The 19,385-nt window shown below is 38.0% G+C and overlaps 1 protein-coding gene across 1 annotated transcript in view; it reads left to right on the forward strand.

Moving 5' to 3' along the window:
• The first annotated feature begins 789 nt into the window (after window positions 1–789).
• Window positions 790–19,385, forward strand: part of PAIP2B (poly(A) binding protein interacting protein 2B) — a 30,965-nt gene continuing 12,369 nt past the window's right edge. Inside the window, exon 1 of the mRNA XM_019647697.1 lies at window positions 790–963. The gene's annotated coding sequence lies outside the window, so the exon portion shown is untranslated. The remainder of the gene's footprint in view (window positions 964–19,385) is intronic.

Genomic DNA, 19,385 nt, shown 5'->3' on the forward strand with positions numbered 1-19,385 from the left:
TCTACTTTGTGTTATGTATATAGTTAGCATGAGAGGTAGGGAGAGACAAAGATGTATAAAGTAAGACTTCCATAAAGAAATCTCCATTTCTTGAAGGATAAAATTCAAAGTCCTTAGCAAGCAAAGATTAGACACCTTAAATGCGAGAGGGAAAATAGGCTTTATGTTTTTAAAAGGACTTGAGAAGTTAGGTTTGTTTCTAGAAATGTGTAAGACCCTCGCTTCCTTCCAGCCTCTCCAAGGAGCCCAACTCCCCAATTTTCCACCAGAGCCAGTTCCTAGCCAGAATTGCTCAAAGCTCCTCCCTTGGTAGTTGACAGCTGGGGAAATCCCACTAAAGCCCGCCCCCGACATCCCTCATTATTAGACTGAGTGGGAGGAGCTGCTGGCTCAGCCAATGGAAGGAAGCGGGAGCAAAATCCTATGTAAACAAATGCAGAGGTGCAGCACCTCGGGCTCCTCCCCAACTCGGGGGCCAAAAATGCCCAATGCCTTGGCCCAATGCCTATCCAGAACTGGCATAGTGTCCTTTCAGCCAATCAGAGTCGGTGTCTCCCGCAAGGAGGCGCTCCACCTGGAGTGAAAACGAAGTGAGCGAAAAGACAGACGTTAACACCAATCAGAAGCTGGAACTTCTGAGGGAGTGGGCGGGAATTACTTCACATTTAGACCAATAAACACAACACGTGCCCTTCTAGGTGACTGAGCGGCATTCTCTTCGGTCCAATAGACAAATAGGGCGGTGCCCAGCAACCAATGGCTTAGGTTCGGGGGCGGGGTGAGGAGCCACTGTGCAGTAAGAGGTAACCTGGCGAGTGGTAGCGGCGTTTCTCGGTGCTGTGGCTCACGCTTTGGTTCTAGAGGCCGAGAGTGTCCTGGCGACCACAACCTCTGCAGCGACGGCTGAGGCTCTCGGAAGAGCGGCGGAGTACGATCTGGAAGAGGGGCTTCTGGTCAGCCCAGGTGGGCTTGGGCTCCCGGGCTGCGGGGAAGGGGACCCACGAGAAGCGCTGCTCTCCCGGCTTTGGGGGCGTCCTGCGCCACCCTTTTCGCCGCCCTAGGGGCTGTAAGGGGTAGCACGCGCCTGCCCGACCTCCTGTGGGGAGGGTAAGCTGGCGGGTCCCGCGTCGCTGGGGTGCCCCTCTGCTCCACCTCGAGGGCGCTGGGGGTCTTAGTCCTTTTCTACCTGCATAGGCTTTCTATTCCTCTCCCACCCCCCAACTTCCCTGAGCCCCTCAGCCCTCTTTTAACATTCCTACTGAAGTCTTGGGCTTGGGAGTCCCCTCACCACCCCAGTGCAACACTGCTAGGCAAATTGACCCCGTGCTGCATCCCGGTTTGCCGTTCCCCAGGCGCTAAGGGGGAGGAATTGCGCATCCCCCACCCCACCCCATTCTCGGGCCCCCTTGCTTTATTTGCGTTTCTTCTACTCCTTCCACCTCCCCCTTATTCCAGCCCTCATTCTTGATACCTGATTTGAGTTAGGAACCTTGGCTACTTCTCTTCTGCCTTCGCTTCCTCGAGCGAGTCCTTTACCCCACTCCCACCCCCTAAATTTCTCATGGAAACTAATATTTTCCGCTTGTCCCTTCCAGGCAGCTGGAAGGTGAACACAAGAAGCAGAATACACTGTACAGGGAGCTTTACAAGGTTGGGGACTTTAATGGGTTTTGTTAATAGTAAACCATTTTTGTCTTACTTAAAAAGCCATTGGATCATTATATCCTCTCTAGAATCTTTGTCCCAATACAGTATTTTGGTGATAAGTTCTGAAAATGCGGGTGAGGAGGATTTAATTTACTGGAAGAAATTAAAAATGTATTATTATTTTCTAAGTAGATACAATTGGATTATATTTTAAACAGCTTCACTGGGGTGGCAGGAGTTTGCAGTGTGAATAAGGAAGGGCCTAACTACTGTAGTTTGCCATAATTATAGGACATGCTTTAGCTGTACAGCAGGATGTGATTTGATGACACCCAGCCTATGGATGATATAGCTTTGAATCTGTTTAAAAATAACATTCCTTATTCCCCTTTCACGCAGAATTTGTGTTCACCTTCGTCATATATCAGTTTAGGTTGCTATAGTGTTGGTTCTAAGCCATATGTTTCTAGATAATAGTGCAAACTTTGTTGTGCCTAAATAAAATTATGCTGAGAATTTTATGGGGAAAAAGTAGCTCACCATGCTTAGTTTTGATTGAGACTTGAGAGTTTTGGAAATATTAAGCTAAGTATTGGACAGTGAGGGTTTTGTTTTGAGGGATGGAGGAAATTGAAGTATCTGCCTGATGGGCCCCTTCGGCTGTGTGTGTATGAGAGAGAGAGAGAGAGAGAGAGAGTGCATGCAGGAGAGAGAAAATACACGTGTACAAAATCTTGTAGATTTAAACAGTGCTTATTTTCATGACTTTACATAAATTGGAATTGTTTTTTCTAGTTCTCAGTGGTGAATTGTAAGCAGTGAGTTTAATATCATGTCCACTGTGTTTTGGCCAGAATTTTGCAAGCTTTTGTGAAAAATTCTTACTGTTTTTCTTATCTTATTTATGACATATATATCAGTATGCTTCTTTGTATTTTGCTATGGTAAGACTGTATCTTGTATATAGAAAAATAAGTCCAGTAGAGTGAATTAAAAGGAATCTTTACTGTGAGGAGGCAGCATTGTCTAATGGAACATATGTTTGAGTCCTGTTAATAAATCACACTAAAAAGTCGAAGATCTTAAAGCTATGCCAACAAATGCCCAGGTGTTTAGAACAATAAAAAGAATTTATACCAGAATTATTAGCAGTCATCAAAGAATAGTCCTGGACAAATTGCGAATCTATGAGTTGGTCACTATTGTGAGTTGGTATAAGGCTGCAGTTGGAAAGGTTATTTTTGTACAGTCTTTTCAGGTGTGTTTGTACTTATAATTACTTGTTTGCAAATTTAAAGGACTGTAGTTATGATTTCTTCCTAGAGCCCTTTCCTTTAAGGAGTTCACAGTTTAATGGAAAGAAGACCTATAAACCAAGAATTAAATGCAAAGGGAGAGATTCTGCAGTACAGGTGATTACAGGGCCCAGAGAAGCACTGTGGCCTGCTGTCAGAACCCCGTCTCATCTCTGGCTGCTCTAGACTTTGTGAAGTGCCATTTCCTCAACCTACCTGTTTATTTCCCACACACCGGGGCCTCTCTCTCTAGGTGCTGTTCTCTCCTTGAAGACCTTGTACACATTTTATGTACCTGGTGAGGTCCTATTTCAAAATCTTCTTGAAGTTTGCCATTGGCCTCTACTCCATTCTAATAACTGTTTTCTATCTTTCTGTTATTTCTTTATAAATAATTACAGTTGATTCTCATTATTCACAGTAGTATGGTCTATAAAGTCACTTAGATAACTAAATTAGCAAATACTGAACCATTGCTCCTAGGGAAAATATGTACATACATATATACATGTCTCATATTTTATAGATTATAATCTTAAATCCTAAATACAGCTCATCCTGGTAGATCCCATTTTCTTTTTTTTCTTTTCTTTCTTTTTTACAAAAGAAAAATTGAGGTTCAGCAGTGCTAAGTGACTTGCCTGAGGCCTTCTGATAGGTGGCAGAGTTAGGATTCAAATCCTGTCTTACTGGCCCCAGTCAGTGTCTTGCACTACATTGCACTGCCCCCTACTGTCTGTGTCCTTTAGTCATCTCTGTATGAGAGCTGAAAGAAAGCAGAGCTCTGCCTTGGTCACCTTAGCTGCGAATGTGAAGGGTAACTCAAAATTTTTGCCATCTTGTGCATGTCTGAAATGCCGCAAAAGTATCATGAGTATTGATTTTAGGATTACAAAATAAATTTTAGCAAGGAGGCAAATTCTCAAATACAGGATCCACAAATAATTAGGATGAGCCATACTTGTAAATGACTCCTGGAGCCTATTTCATGGTAACCCTTCCTCCCATCCACTGTAGATTCCTTAGTTTCTTTGAGGATTCGTTCACTTATTCATTTATTCAACAATTTTTTATTAAGCACTTACTATAAATCAGGCTCTGTTTTAGACTGTGTTGCATAAACTCCTGCCCTTATAGACGTTTATTCAAGTAAGAGGGACAGACAGCTAACGGGAGAGGTCCGGGTTGGAATTATAGATTAACTTGACCCAGGTGAGCCCTAGTGTGCCCCCTCCCGCTTCACATCCCCTAACATACTGACTTTCAGAACATTTCTGTTCTGCTCTGTGCATAAACACTTCCTTTTGAGCCTCTCCACTGACCTGTGTCAAGCTGCACTTGCCATTAGTTGATTTTGAGGCCATTCACCCATGTAAATGGAAGGATATTTTAGGATAATCAGGCTGACATGGTCTTTGATTTCTGGCTTTGTCATCTACCAACTTAGTGACTTTGGGCAAGCTGTTAAACTTTGAAGCCTCTATCCGAATTTCAGAAATGGTGCTATGGTGATTAGGCCCTTGTGGGTTGCAAGGAAGAGGAACATACATGTTACCTTTGATGATGATGGTTTAATGTAAACTTGAATGGGAAATCATCTCAGCAGCCATATTGTCCCTTGGCCTTGGTGCTTTCAAAACTTTATAAAACCATAACTTAGCAGTACTTAGACTAGGAGTTGAGCCCTGGAGACCTGCTTTCTTTCATTTTATTTACCCAACAATTGTATGTCCCAAGATAAGAATATCTGAATGGATTGGTTTGTCACCTTCTAAAATGGAGGACCTGCTATTGGGCAGAATTTTGAGCCAAGCCATATCCTAGGTGATCTCCCTTAAATTCAGTGTGTCCTTAGTTAGGGCTCCGAGTCCTGGTCCAGTCTTTTGTGGCCAAAGAAGTAGAAGTGCTTTCATGCACTATCTGTCCTGCAGGCTATAGTATATACAAGAAGAACCCCTTGGAGACAGTTTCTTAAGAAGACAACTGAGACTATACCAGTCTTTAGAGTTTCCTGGACTTTTGTCTAATTCAAAACCTATCTAACAGGATCATAGATAATGTTTACTAAAGTACCTAACAAAGTAATTGACATGTCACAATATTCCATAAATCTTCCTTTCCGTGTTGCATTTAATATTAGATGTGGTTATTGGTACATATGGCTGTCTTCCTTCCTAGACTATGAGCTCCATGAGGCAGAGTTCACATCTTCATCCTTATATTCTTGGCACTTAGTTCAGTGCTTGATATATAGTAATAGATGCACAAATACATGACTTGAGGAATTCCTAACTCTTGCTGATAGGATGGGAGGATAGATATAAAGGTTTCCTAGAGAAGTTTAAGCTGCTTTCTGTTTTTTGTTTTAATTGGGGAACAATGTGTTTTTTCCAGGACCCATCAGCTCCAAGTCAAGTAGTTGTTTCAATAGTTGTGGACGGCGCAGCTCAGTGGTCCATGTGGGGATTGAACCAGCAACCTTGGTGTTATGAGCCTGTGCTCTAACCAACTGAGCTAACCGGCCGCCCTTTAAGCTGGTTCTTAAAGGATGAATAGAAATGTCACCCAGGTGAATAAGACCTTGAGACAGCATTTTAAGCAGGGTCTGGCAAGTGCAAAGGCACAGAGATATGAAAAAATAATGGTTGCTGAACATTCCAAGTAGATTTAAAAAAAAAAAAAAGCAAGCAAACAAAAATCACCTAAGGAGAAAACTATGAATGAGCTTTGCCAGAGGGTATGTCACAACAGAGTTAGCCATGACCACAGCTGCTCAGTTATGGATGTAAGTTTTAGAGAGAAAGCATAACATTCTCAAATTGTTGGCAGGGTGTCAATAACAGTTTAGAAATACAAGTATTGAACTCTGGGAACTATTACACTGTAGTGAAATTATTTACTACTTCGTCATGAAGCTCAGTATGTCCCATACTGTTCAAGGTGCTGAAAATATAATCAAACTTTATTCTCAAAGAGCTCACAAGCTAGCAAGGAGACAGATAAACTGATTTCTTGTGGGATAAGGGAGATAATATATGAATAAAATGCTATCTAAATAAGGAGAAAGAAGTAGTAATATATAAAGCATTGAGGGAAGATTTCTCAAATAAGGTGATAATTGAGCTAGGCTTTGGTGGGTGGAAGGAATTCAATAGACTGAAATTAGGGACTTTTGGAAGAATTATATATTTGTGGTAGGAAAGATTTAAGAATTACCCATTTTTGCCATATCTGTTATGGGTTTCAATTAATAGTTATATTTATTCCAACAGTTTCTCTGAACACAAAATGTGAATAGTTATGCCATAGTAGAAGAATTTTGTGTCAAAATAAACTGATTTAACCAAAGGTTTCTATAATGCTCAGGACTTCCCCAGAGCCTTTATTATATTAATGTCCATTGTGTATTGTGGATCTCCAAAAAGAGTATATTGTATTTAACCTTGGCTTCTCCGACCACCTCCTCCACAGCATACCAAAACATCTTTTGGAACAGAATTATACGAGATACAGTTTGAGGAATGATGAATTAAAACATATTTTACTAAACCATGATTTATTAGTGGTCTCCATGTGTATTGTAAAATCACCTGTATAATCAATCTCCTAGGAAAGAAGGAGAGACATTTGGAAGGAAGGAATGTATTCTAAACAAGTTATTGTCATCTTGTTCAATAAGTCCCCAAATTAAAAATAAATGTTATATAATCACCCCCCATTGAAAAGTATGGCTTATTCATATTTTGAAATTTCATAAAGTGAGTGGAGATACCCCTGGGTATTGCAAAGTCAGAACAGAAGTCAATGCTTCTGAGGGGACACAGGCAAAGCTCGTCTTGATAGTGAGAATTCCAACTTGAGAGGATGCTACTTTTATTATGCATTCATTTTAGGCCATATTTTGCTAGTTAGGTGTTTTATTTAGGAACATACAAAAAATTCATACCCTCTTCTGACTCTGGAGTTTTGGGGGTTGTATGCTAATGTTCTCTTTTCAGTTAGATCGGATTCTATAAGCATTAGGGACTGAGGCCTTGTACTGTGTCATTTTAATTCATCTGTCAATTCTGATTATGTTTTTAACGCCCAAGGAATTGTTAAAATTAAGGAAGCAATGATCACGTTTTTGATAGCTCACTGAATCTGAAGACAGAAGATCTAGGCTTGAAATTTGTCTCTGCCAGCTTTCTATTTGAATGACCTTGGGCACAACTACCTAACCATCTGTTGCCTCTATTTCCATTTTGATAAAATGAAGATACTTAGGGTTAGTTAAGAATTAAGTGATGCGTGTAAACATACTTTATAAACTCTGAAGCACTACACAAATATAAGACAGACTGAAGGAATGTATCCAGGTTAATTTGAATTACACTTTATTTTTAGTTTTTAATTTTATATTGCAGAAAGAGTATGTAAAATTCAAAAGCATTGATGGGCAAAAGTGGAGGTAACTACAAAGCCCTCCATGGATTCACCATACTGAGACAATGGTTGACATTTTGATGGGTATATTTTATACTTTCTACGCACATTCTTGGATATATACATATATGTGCATTTTTTATACAGATGGGTTTACCTTGGGTGTTTTGTTTAGTCACTTTATTTTTATAATAAAGACAAACCCCCTAAGAGTACAATTGCTTGGTTCAAGGAATTGTTAATTCTTTTGCTACGTATTGCTGTACATAATAAGAGCTAGAAAAGGAGCTACCTTCTCAGCTTGATGAACGTGTGACCTAGTGGTGGGTAACCTAATATCCCGAACCAACCACTTCAGAAGCCTAATCAAAGGCACATTCAGAAATGAACTTGATGTATGTACATGGTGATGCTTGGCATTGTTTGTAATAGCATGATAGGAATGACTCCAGTGTTTGTCAACAAGGAAATGGCTAAATAAACCTTGGTACATCTAAACCATGTATAGTTGTAAAAAAGAGTGAGAAAGAGCTATGTACTCATGTAAAAGAGCTTAAAGATGTGTTGTGATTTTTGCAAAAGGAATAAGGTATAGAACAGTGTGTTTAGTATGCTACTTTTTGTGTTGAGAAAGAAAGAAGGGTAGAATAAAAATACACTTTTACATTTGCTTACAATTGAAAAAAGAAAACCTGAAATGTTATATAAGAAGTGGAAGTGGGATTTCACTATATGCCTTTATATATATTTAAAAAAATTTTTTTGAATCGTATTACATTTTCAAAAAATGAGTGAATGAGTGAGGTTATAAGAAAGAAGATACAAGGATATGAGGGGTTGCCCATCTTTTTTAATATATAACAACAGTAGCAAAGATTGAAAGAGTGGCCCCAGGAAGGGGTTGGCAGGCTTTTCTTCTTCTTTTACACAATTTTGTATATTTAAAAAATACTTTGAGAACAGTAAAACAATTGAAAACAATGTTTCCAGGTGGCAGCCCCCATTGCTTCAATAACTGCTTTCTTTTTCACATCCACTTGTAGTATTTTTTTCATATGCATACTTATTTTCTATTGTAATCACACTTTTCATGTTTTTAAACTTAACCTAATTATATTTTTTCCATGTTTTGCTACAGAACCTTTCAAAGAAAATTGAAGGTAGAGCAACGTTGTCTAGTACACATCTCAAAAGTGGGCTGATAGTATCTCAAGAAGCAGGTAGTCAAGCCCTTGTAGTATGTGACACACACATGAGGAAAAAATAAGAAAAAGAGATTTAAATATATATAAATGAAAATGACATTTCTTTCTGATTATAAAAGAAACCATATTCTCTTTTGTAATTACGTAAAAAACAAAAAAAATTTTTTTTTTTTAAGCTGAGCCATCCTGCTACCTGTTGGCAGCTCAGCGGCTGCTCAACTCGGGCTGGGAATCGAACCGCTGTTGCTCAGAGCTCAAACTCTTGAGCGAGCTCTTAACCAGCTGAGCCATTCGGCCGGCCCTACAAAATATTTTTTAAAATCTTTAATTTTGCCACTCAAAACATTGTAGTTTTTTGCTTTTTAGACCTTTTTTATGCACATAAACATTTTTTCTTTTTTAAGATTTTATTGGGGAATTGGGGGAAGGGGAACAGACAAGTTGCTGTCCTTTTGTTCTTCAGTCTAGTTGTGGAGGATGTTGCTTCACTGGCCCATGTTGGTATCATCATTGCGCTCTTCCTGGGTGAGGCAGATTGGTCGCTGGCTTCTGGACAGCCGCTCACGGTAGCTTATGGCAGCCCACTGCAGCTTCACTGCAGCCTATGCTGTTGCCGGCGACTCGCAGCAGCTCAGCTCCAGGTTGAGTTGTTCACCATCTTAGCTGTAGAGGGCAGTGTCACTGGCCCTCGTGTGTTCCAAGCCAGCTCTTAACCAACACGCCACTCGGCCTGCCCCATATAAACATTTTTTAAAGTAGAATCGTAATACATAGTCTTTTTTTCATTTACTATATTTTGGGAATATTTCCATAGCAGCATATATATCCTAGGATCATTTTTGATAGCAGGATGTATATTGTTAACTAACCATTGCCACCCCTGTGGTGAAATTCGTTTGCATTTTAGTAGAGTTGAGCAAGTATTTCTGGACTGAATTCCTAGAAGTAGAATTTCTCGTGGAAAAGAATACAAAATGTTAGTGCTTTTAATATAAATTTTCAAGCTATCCTGTAGAAAAATTCCTTCTGTTTATATTTCCACCCACAATTGAGTGAGAACTCTACTTTCCCCGCTACGTTTGTTATTTTTGCTGGTCTTGAAGCAGAAAACCTCACTGTTTTCATTTACATTTCTTTGATTTCTAGTGCCCTTGAATCTTTTATATATTCTTATTGGCCATTTTTATTCTTGTGAGAATTGCCAGTTTCTGCCTATTTTCTATTGAAGCATTGTCTTTTTTAAAGGCATTTTTAAGATTTCCTTATAGGCTAAGGATATAAAGCTTTTAGTTGTCATTGAGATTGCAGATACTTTCCCCCAGAAAGTAATTTGCGATTTATCTTTATTTTTGTTATCTTGCTGAATGAAAGCATTTTTTTTCCTGTGCTGTATTCATTCAAATGTATCAATTTGTTTTTCTTCTGTGACATTTTACTTTCATGGTTTGTTAAGAAAGACTTTTCGCCCATCCCAAGATTAAAAATATTTATTTCAACATTGTATTTTTTTAACATTTTAAAAATGTATGTAACTTAATCTGTATGTAACTGATTTTTGTGGGAAAGTAGGCAGTTTGTTTTTTATTTGTCCTTCCACCCTCAATTTTGAATGGCTGACTAAGTTAGTTGTCCCAGTGGGCATTCTTTCTCCACTGTGTGAAATTCAGCTTATAAGCCAAATTCCTATTTCTGGGCTTTCTGTTTCATTAATATGTTTATTTCTATGCTCATTCAACACTGTTTTAATTAATTTTATATTTTTCTATTCTTTTTTTAAAATTCTGTTGACTATTCTTATGCAGTTATTATTCCACCTGAAATTATAATCAATTTGTGAAGTTTTTGAAAAGTTCTCTTTGGAGGTTGTATTAGAATTTAACAAAGACTAGATTGGTTTGGGAAGAGTTACTATTTTACAATCTGTCCATCCACTTATTTAAGTCATTTTAAATGTGTTGCAGTAAATTGTTTTATGTTCTATACATTTATTAGGTTTATTCTGAAGAATTTTAGATTTATGTGTGTGTGTGATATTATAATCTGAGTCTTTTTTTCTGTTATCTTTTCTAACTGGTTGTTGTTGGTTTATATGAAAGCTATTTATTTTGTATGTTTATCTTGTAACCAGTCTTGTTATTAAGTTCTCTTACTGTTTCTAATAGTTTTCAGTTGATCCTTAGTCTTGCTGAAAAATAAAAATTATATTGGCAAAGGGTAACCTTGCCTCTTCCTTTCTAATAGTTATACCTCTTACCTTGTGTTCTTGATAGATTGCATTGGATAGTAGCATTCAAGGTTACATAGTGGTCATGATAGTATAGGTTCCTAATCTTTTTCCTGTCTTTAATGGGAATGCACTAAAAAAGGTTTGGGGCAAAGAGATGCTTATGTGAGTGTACTGATTACATTAAAGAAGCTTGATTTTATTCCTTTTTAAAATATTTTATTCCTTTTTTAAATAATTTTTTAAATGGATATTGAATTTTATTAAACTCATTTTTGGGAAATAGTGAGATGCTCGTGTAGTTTTTTTGTCTTTTTTTTTCCTTTTCCTAATATAATAAAATACAGTTTTATATATCTTAATTTTAGACCATCTTGCATTTCCCGGCTAAACCGTATTTGATTAAAGTGTTTTGTTTTTAAATAAATTGCTTGATTTTATTTGCTCAAATAAGTTTTATTTGAGCTTGTATGTTTGCAGCATGGAAATAGGCCTATGGTTTTCTTTTGTGCTATTTTTGTTCTTTTTAATGTGTTAGGCTACCTGTATACTAATCATTAGAGCACTCTCTTCCTTTTTTGGTGTTCTGAAACAGTTGCATAGGAATTATCTGCTTTTTGAAAGTAGGTGCTGTGTGGACTATAGACTGATCTTTGCTCAACATTTAAAATGCTATAATCTCAGGGAAGTGAGGTTTATCATAGTGATTTTAGTGTAAACAAGAGCAGAACAGAATGTTATTATCTAGTGAGAGCTGATTTTTGTTTGGTCGTGGTGTTTGCTCTTGGTGTCTTTTTATTACCTAGGCTAGTACTGAGGTATTACACTCATCATCTGAGAGTTTACAGGGCCTTTGTTGTTTTATTGAACAGATGTAACCACAGAGGGTGCCAGAAAAAGTATACACATCTTAAGAAACAAAAAAACTGTATTAAAATTGTAATACTCAATATATACCGAGAACAAAAGGTGAATACAAGTCATGTGTATACATTTTTTTTGGCACCCCCGGTATTTAGTTCTGCAGCCTTGCAGATACACAAAATGTGCCTACCAGGGCTCTGCTTTATTCTCACGGAAAGCTAGAAGTTATGCAGTAAAACTTTGCCTTGCTAGCAGCATTTGAAAAAATGGGATATTCTGATTTAATTTGATTAATTTGGAAGTATAAAAGCTGGACAAAAGAAGTCTTAAACTTCAACTCCCTGTTTAATGCAATTCTAAGGTGGAACAAATAATTCCACTTTTTCTTCTCTAGTAAGTTTGATATATTCAGACCTAGCTGATGTGTTATTATAGAATTCCCAGAGTGTCTGAGGCTGACGTTATGAAGATCCTTTTTTAGAACTTCAGACATAAATAGCATTGTATGAAATCCAGCTGGATGGGACCTGATGCCTAAGTATACATTTCAGACACAATCTCTCATTGCACCTTGTTTTCTTATTTAACTCATAAAATGAAGCATATTGGATTGAGAGTGGGAATTGTGAGGTTATGTCTTTTAATTGGATGTCTTTATTTCATATCAAGATAGAATATACAGTACCTACCACTGGCTTTTGACCTACAGAAGGAAACCCAGTTTTCTACTTGTTGTATACCAGTGGTTCTCAAACCTGAGAGTGCTTCAGACCCACCCGGAGAGCTTATTACAACACAGATTGTGGGACCCCACCCAGAATTTCTGATTAAACAGGTCTGGGGTGGGGCCTGAGAATTTGCATTTCTAATAAGTTCCCATCCCAGGTGATATTGATGCTGCTGGACTAGGGACTATAATTTGAGAACCACTGCTGTATCCTAACTGTAAATACTAGAAATCTAGTTCTAGAGGAAAGCTGGGAGTATAATTTGGTCTGGAAGTATAAGAAGTGCACAGGTTACGATGCAAGTCATGAAAGATTCAGCCTTCTGTTGTCAGTATAGTGTTGAGTTCGGGTAATTAGCAATACATAGTGACAACACAATTCTCCTGTCATGATTGTAAGTCCTAGCGAAATAGCAAGTGAGAAATTCCGTTTTATTTGCAAGGCTTAGAGACCAAGGAATTCTGATCAAATAGGGTTTAGTGATTAGCCCCGTGAAAATAGGGGTGATTTATATGTCCCTTCTATCTTCCCCATCCCTTACCATTTAGCCTTGCTTTAGAAGGGTCCAGCAATTTTTTTAATTGGCAGAGAACTTTAAGTGCTTATTAAATTGAAAGTTTTATGTCTTTAAAATATGTACATATTTTTTAAATATCCAGACTTCCTGGAATGTTTATTGTCGTTGTGGAAAGACTGAGAATAAACAATAAATATATTTTTTGAAGCAATTATATAGCATATTAGAATATAATACATTATATTTTGAAAAAAATATATGTATAAATACTGTACATCTGGGCAAACCAATAAGAAAGCCTGGTGCTCCTTCCTTGGGCACTGGGTACTTTCATAAGGGTACCTTCACCATGCCTCCACACTCTAACTCCAATAAAAGCCAAGACTAGTCACCCCCGCTTGCTCTCTCAAGACATTTTTAAACATGTTTTGGAGCCTCCCCTGCTTAAGCCTCTCCTCATTATGTTAGTAATCAGTCTCTTCATTGCCTTTTGATGTATGTGTGGTGTCATCAATTTTGATATCCTAACAGTTTTGGGTGGTAGTCCATTTCTCCTCTGAGTAGTGAGCATAACATCTATGATCAACCAGGGACGTATTCAAATCTCTCACATTTATGATTCACATTCATGTCAGGCACATTAGGCATTGTAGGTCCTTAGGAATATCTGTGATGTTTCTTCTAGACTACTAAACATGATCAGGACATGAGTCTGATTATGTTTGATTGAATTATATCCTAGAAGAAGCTATCTTCTACTCTTTGAATCATCTCAGATTATATTTGGTCGTGTTATCAAATCAGTTTCTTTGAAGATGACTAAAGAACATGCTAAACAATGGAAAACTTGCATTGTTTTCCAAACTGCTTCCAAATATATGCTCTTCTTTTAATAGCTACTAACATTTCAATGCCTTGCTTCCAAAGAAATATTAACATCACCAGACATTTGTAATTTGCTCATTTCCTCCTCAATGCTCTGAAATGGCAGACACAAACAGGAATTTATCAGATGCCTGATTAGAACCTAAGTTTTGTTATTTTCTTTTCCCCAGTGGTTGGAGAACGAGACACTTCCATGAAAATTGATGTACCTTTCACATATTCCAAGCTAGATCAATCCAATCTTAAATTACCCCATGCATTTCAACATTCCAGATTTAGAGAGCTGCAGAAGTAGCACAGAGATTTCCCTAGCACTCCTTACTCTGTGTCTTCCAGTGTTAACTAACATCCTGTAAAATCATAGTGCAGTATCAAAAAGGAATACCAGTTCGAGGTGGCTTCTTCCATATGTCCTTACTTGTAGGGCTTCGTTTCAGCTGGACTTCAGGTGATTCTCAGTGATGGTTGTTCTGTAGTTTAGTTGTAATTTCCATGTGGTCATAAGAGGAGGTAAACACAGCATTTGCCTACTCTGCCATCTTGACCAGAAATCTAAAAGATATTAGCTATGCTTATTGTTAAGATTTTTTTTAACAGTAACTTAAGAGAATAAGAGAAACTGTTTCCAAAAAAAAAAAATATATCACTGGAATTTTCTTATTGGAATGTTGGAGAATGCACTCTGCTGCATAAAACATCAAATGTGCTATGGATTTTTCATTGTTTTAGTGATTTGTCAGTGTTTGAGGTAATACTAGTAATTCTTGTAATCCCTCTGCAAATGAAAACTGAAGGCCAAAATCATAGACCTGGCATGGAAGCTAGACACAGGAGACAGCTATGAAGGAATAGCTAGATAGATGTACACACACACAAACACACACACACACATATACCTACACACACATATATACGTATATATAATACACATGCACACATTTATTTATTTATTTACGCTAAAGACAAAGATACCTGTTCTGAACTTAGATATCATATAGAATCTTTGAGTTGACAAGAATGCAAACTCCGGAAGCCACACCTTTTCACAGAGAAGTTTTGCTTCAACAAGTTTTTCTTGTCTACCTCATCTGTTGTTCCACTCCTAACAGCCTCAGTTTTCAACTTGATCAGCTGGCCCATCATTGACTATTGGAAGCATTGCCAACAGTGGGTTGGGCAGACTCCCTACTTGGAAACATTCCTGTTTTGCTCCTTTTTCCCCTCAGAGAAGACTTTGGGTGGGAAGAAGAGTAGAAGTAGATCCTACAGACTAGAGTAATGCTTCTCAAGTTTGGCTGCACATCAAAAACAATTTCCAAGAATGATTAGATCAGAGATCGTCAATCTTTAGGATTTCACAGACCAGTAAATTTTCAAAAATATTTTGAGGATAACATAAGATTACAGTTTTTTTTAACTATGTAAAGATGGTAAAAACATCCTTATTAATTCATTTTATAAAAGGATATTTTAACACCAAAAAATACAGGAAGGCCATAATTCAATGCAAAAGACAATTCTTTAAATTGAATAAATTTAACTTTATGAAAAATGCTATGTGGTCCCAATTTTTCTAATTTCACCACAGGCTGGTGAAAATTCCCTTGGGACCAGCATCAGGGTAGTCAGAGGCATAGAGCCCAGCTAGTTACATAAAACTACTTCAGAAAGTTGTTAAAAATGTAGACTCCCAGGCTCCATCCTAGGAGTTCATGATTTAGAATGTCTGGGAATGAGGCCCCTAAATCTGTATTGTGTTTTAGAAAGCTTTCTAATAAGTTTGAATGTTTATAGTAGAGAATATAGTTTATTTTGATTTAAACTCAACAGCTAGCATGCAGTGTGACCTTGTTCATATTTTCGTTTCAAAGACCTAGCCTCGTTAAATAGCATTTTCCTTCAGCCTGATGCCCTCACTCCCATTGGCAATATTTGAGAAAAGTTTAATAGCATAGCCACTCTGGAACTAAAGTGGGAAGTGTAAGAGTGTAGGGTAGTAGATAAGAGCATCGATTTTGGGGACAGAAGGACCTAAACTTAAACCTCAATTCTGGCACTTACTAGGCACTTACTCATACCTTAGGCAAGGCATTTAATACATCTCCAAATGATGGAGAATTTATCTGAAAAGCCGGGATAATGACAGCACTTACCTCCTAGAATTGTTGTGAAGATGAAAAGAGAGAATGCTAGTGACATACTTAGAAGTGCTGTTATTTTATTCTTATCTTTTGCCCTTGTATTTGGGCAGATTACTTGTTTGCTCTTTGTAACTCAATTGTCCTATGGTGCTCTCTCTTTCCGTTAGAGGTCTGGGTAAACCTGTTTCAAATACTTTCCCTATCTATGACCTACTTTCCCAATTCAATTCTGCCTTTGCAATTTAGACATCAAAGCCTGCCTCTTCAATGGTTTACATGCCCAAAAAATCCATAGGTTCCTAAGCTTTATATGTTCCTAGTAGTTTTACTGAAAATTGAAGGTCTTAGGGTAGAGACTACATTTAAGTATGAGGCCTTTCACTATCTGAAATGTACCACTCAACTCATTTTTTTCTTCTTTACTCTGCCCCAATTAGCCCAGGAAATGCTCCCCTTCATCCCATGGAACAGTTCTATTCTTACTCTCTTTCTACCCCAAATTAATTTTCAAGGAGTTTCTCCCACCCATAGTGGTCCCCTCCTGAAGGTGAATATAGTTTTCTCTTCCTCATTATATATGTATTGAGATTGCTTGGCTGCCCTCTCCCCACTTTGCTGTGGCAAACAATCCTTTTTTTATCAGATAAAATGAACATGTGGTCCCTTTTGGTGATTTTTTTTGGGGATCCATGGATTTCTTTCAGATTTGATAACTCTACTGTGGCAAGCTTTTATGCTTAGCCTGCAGCTCATGAGGAGAATGTTATCGTTACCTGGTGTTATTAAATGCTAAAATAGTAAACAAGAACATAAAAATTTTTCCTAGAAGCAGTTTTATTCCCCTGGAGAGTAATTTAACCTGTCAACAGCAGATTCCTGAGTGATGTGTCACAGTGGAGAGTAACTGTTGGTACTCAATGTAGAGTGCTCAGCTGCAGATCCTAGCCCCTAAGGGCATGGGCTTCCTTCCTAGGAAATGAGATTTAGAATACAGCAGTTCTAGAAGTGGCAGTTAGTCAACAAATTATTTATTGAGGACCTAGTGGGTATCCAGAGGCATGCTAAAAGCTGTAAGACTTGATTCTTGCCCTCAAGAAATGTCTAAGGTTATAAATAGACTATTCCCAAAACAAATAATGTATATACATATAACATGAATGTATGTGTAATCAAATGTGTAATGGAGGTGAGGGTGGGAGAGACCTCAGGCAGAAACTGTATTCAGGCTTCTATAGTGGCATTTCTGATATTATTATGCATTTAAGAAACAAGCTGAACTATTGTCAGATCAGTCTAAGACATTTAGAGGCCTTTGTTTTGTTATTGAGAAGAGTTATAGGGCGGCTGGTTAGCTCAGGTGGTTAGAGCACAGGTTCATAACACCAAGGTTGCCGGTTCAATCCCCACATGGGCCACTGAGATGCGCCCTCCACAACTAGATTGAAGACAACTACTTGACTTGGAGCTGATGAGTCCTGGAAAGACACACTGTTTCCCAATAAAATTTCTTTAAAAAAAAAAAGTTACACATATTTCATATGTAATAATTTGCCCATGGGAATGTTTTTGATTAGTGTTATCTGCTAAAGACTCCAGTTCCCAATATTTCCCCTGTTAATAGCATCTACCTTTTTGGAGCTGGATATGGAGATGTCAAGGCCCCTGTGATGACCGCCATTCAGTGTTACACTTGGAGGACAGTGGATGGCCTTTACCTGTGGGAGTAGAACTTGAGGGCAGGTCCGGGTACAGAGAGTTTGCCACTAACTGGGCAAGCCTGTTGATTCTTCCTTTGGAAGTGCCTTCAAATGCTTTATGGAGTGTCTTTTGTATCTGTTCTGTACATTTCCAGTAGGATAATAGTAATGTCACAGAACATCCTTGAGGCATGGTTTCTAAAATGTTGTGGGTTGTTAATAGGTGTTAGATTAAAAATGTAATAAATAATAAAGGCAATTAATTAGGGAAATGCTTGTTAGTTAAACAGGACTTCTCAGAGCAATGACTTTTTTTTAGTTGTTTTTTTTTTTTTGTTTCCCCAAAGAGCATTCACAAGACTGGTGTTTTGTAGAACACTAATTTGAGGACTGCTGATATAGGAATTAGGGGAATTGGAATTGGGACTGTTCCCCACAGAGTTTGCCACATTTGTATTGGATGAATTATCCTTATCCTTTAGTCTTTCTATAATCAGAAGCACCTCTAGCAGTTAATAAGCAAAAATACAAATGTTGGGCGTTGGCGTAGGCATAACAAATCATAATATCTGAATGGATGATGTGGGAAAGCTCCAGGTCATTCTCATTCTCATGAGAACCGCTGAGTAGGAATGGGCCTCCCGACACTTGCTAACCGCATTCTTAATCCTATTTGAGTATGCTTCTGTTTTGTATTCTTGCCTCTGGTCTAGAGGCTAGACTATTGCAGTAAGTAAGTTCAGTGCTGTCATTCTTCCCGGAGTGTCTGTATCCAGATTTTCAGAGCCCACTTTGTCAGCAGGGCAAATTTATAGGTCAGTATAGGATATATTTTAAATAGTAGAAAAGAGATTGTGTTCTATTTCTACCGTCTTTCTAATCTGGCAGTCTTGAGTTTAGTTTAGAAGATGCTTCTATATGTAATTTCCTTTTGTTTTTAATGTATTTTAGTATTAGGAAACCTGGATGATTTTCCTCTTGACTTGCCAGCTAATAAGCTTTTGAAAGCTTCTGTCACCTTCTAATTGCAGATACATTCATTTTTCTTTGTGCTTAACAAGGGCATTGACATTCTATTTGCAAGCTCTTTTCTTGCATCAAATGGAAGATGACTAATGGAGCATTTGTGTGTTGAGGTCAATAGAGGAAAGCTTAGCAGGGTGCTTACTCCTTGTTTTCTATTAAAGTCTATACAGCTTCCCCGAGAACAAATGAATTGGAAATAGAGGGGACACGATCATTGTAATTAGAGATTGACCTAGAATGTTTAAAACCTCTATACACATATCCTACCTGTCCTCCCCACCCCACCCTCCATAAAAGCTGAACTTTTATCCTGCCTCATTGTCCACCTTGATCTTCCACCAAATGATGGAGAAAAACTTACTTACTTCGTAAAACAAGGAGACAGAAATTGTTTTATTAGTGCAAAGTATAACATGGCACAAAATTATGTTCTACATGAATTTAAAAGACTTTATAAAATTATTTCTTGTACTGCTTATGTAGCTTTAAAATGTGTATGTGTGTGTGTCCACATATGACCCTGTGATACATTAGAAGAAGAAACAAAAAGAAAGTCCAGGTTGGAGTTTGGTAGGTTTACCCAGGTACTGTCCAGGCAGGGAGACTTCCATTTGGGGACATACACATTCCCGCCAGCAGGGAGGTGAGCTCTCCTGCCATGGAGTAAGGACGTTTCACGTGGCTTTCTAATGGATCAGATCTCTCTCTCTCTCTCTCTCTCTCTCTCTCTC

The sequence above is a fragment of the Hipposideros armiger genome, unplaced genomic scaffold (genome assembly GCF_001890085.2).
Source record: "Hipposideros armiger isolate ML-2016 unplaced genomic scaffold, ASM189008v1 scaffold_114, whole genome shotgun sequence".
In the NCBI taxonomy this organism is placed as follows: domain Eukaryota; kingdom Metazoa; phylum Chordata; class Mammalia; order Chiroptera; family Hipposideridae; genus Hipposideros; species Hipposideros armiger.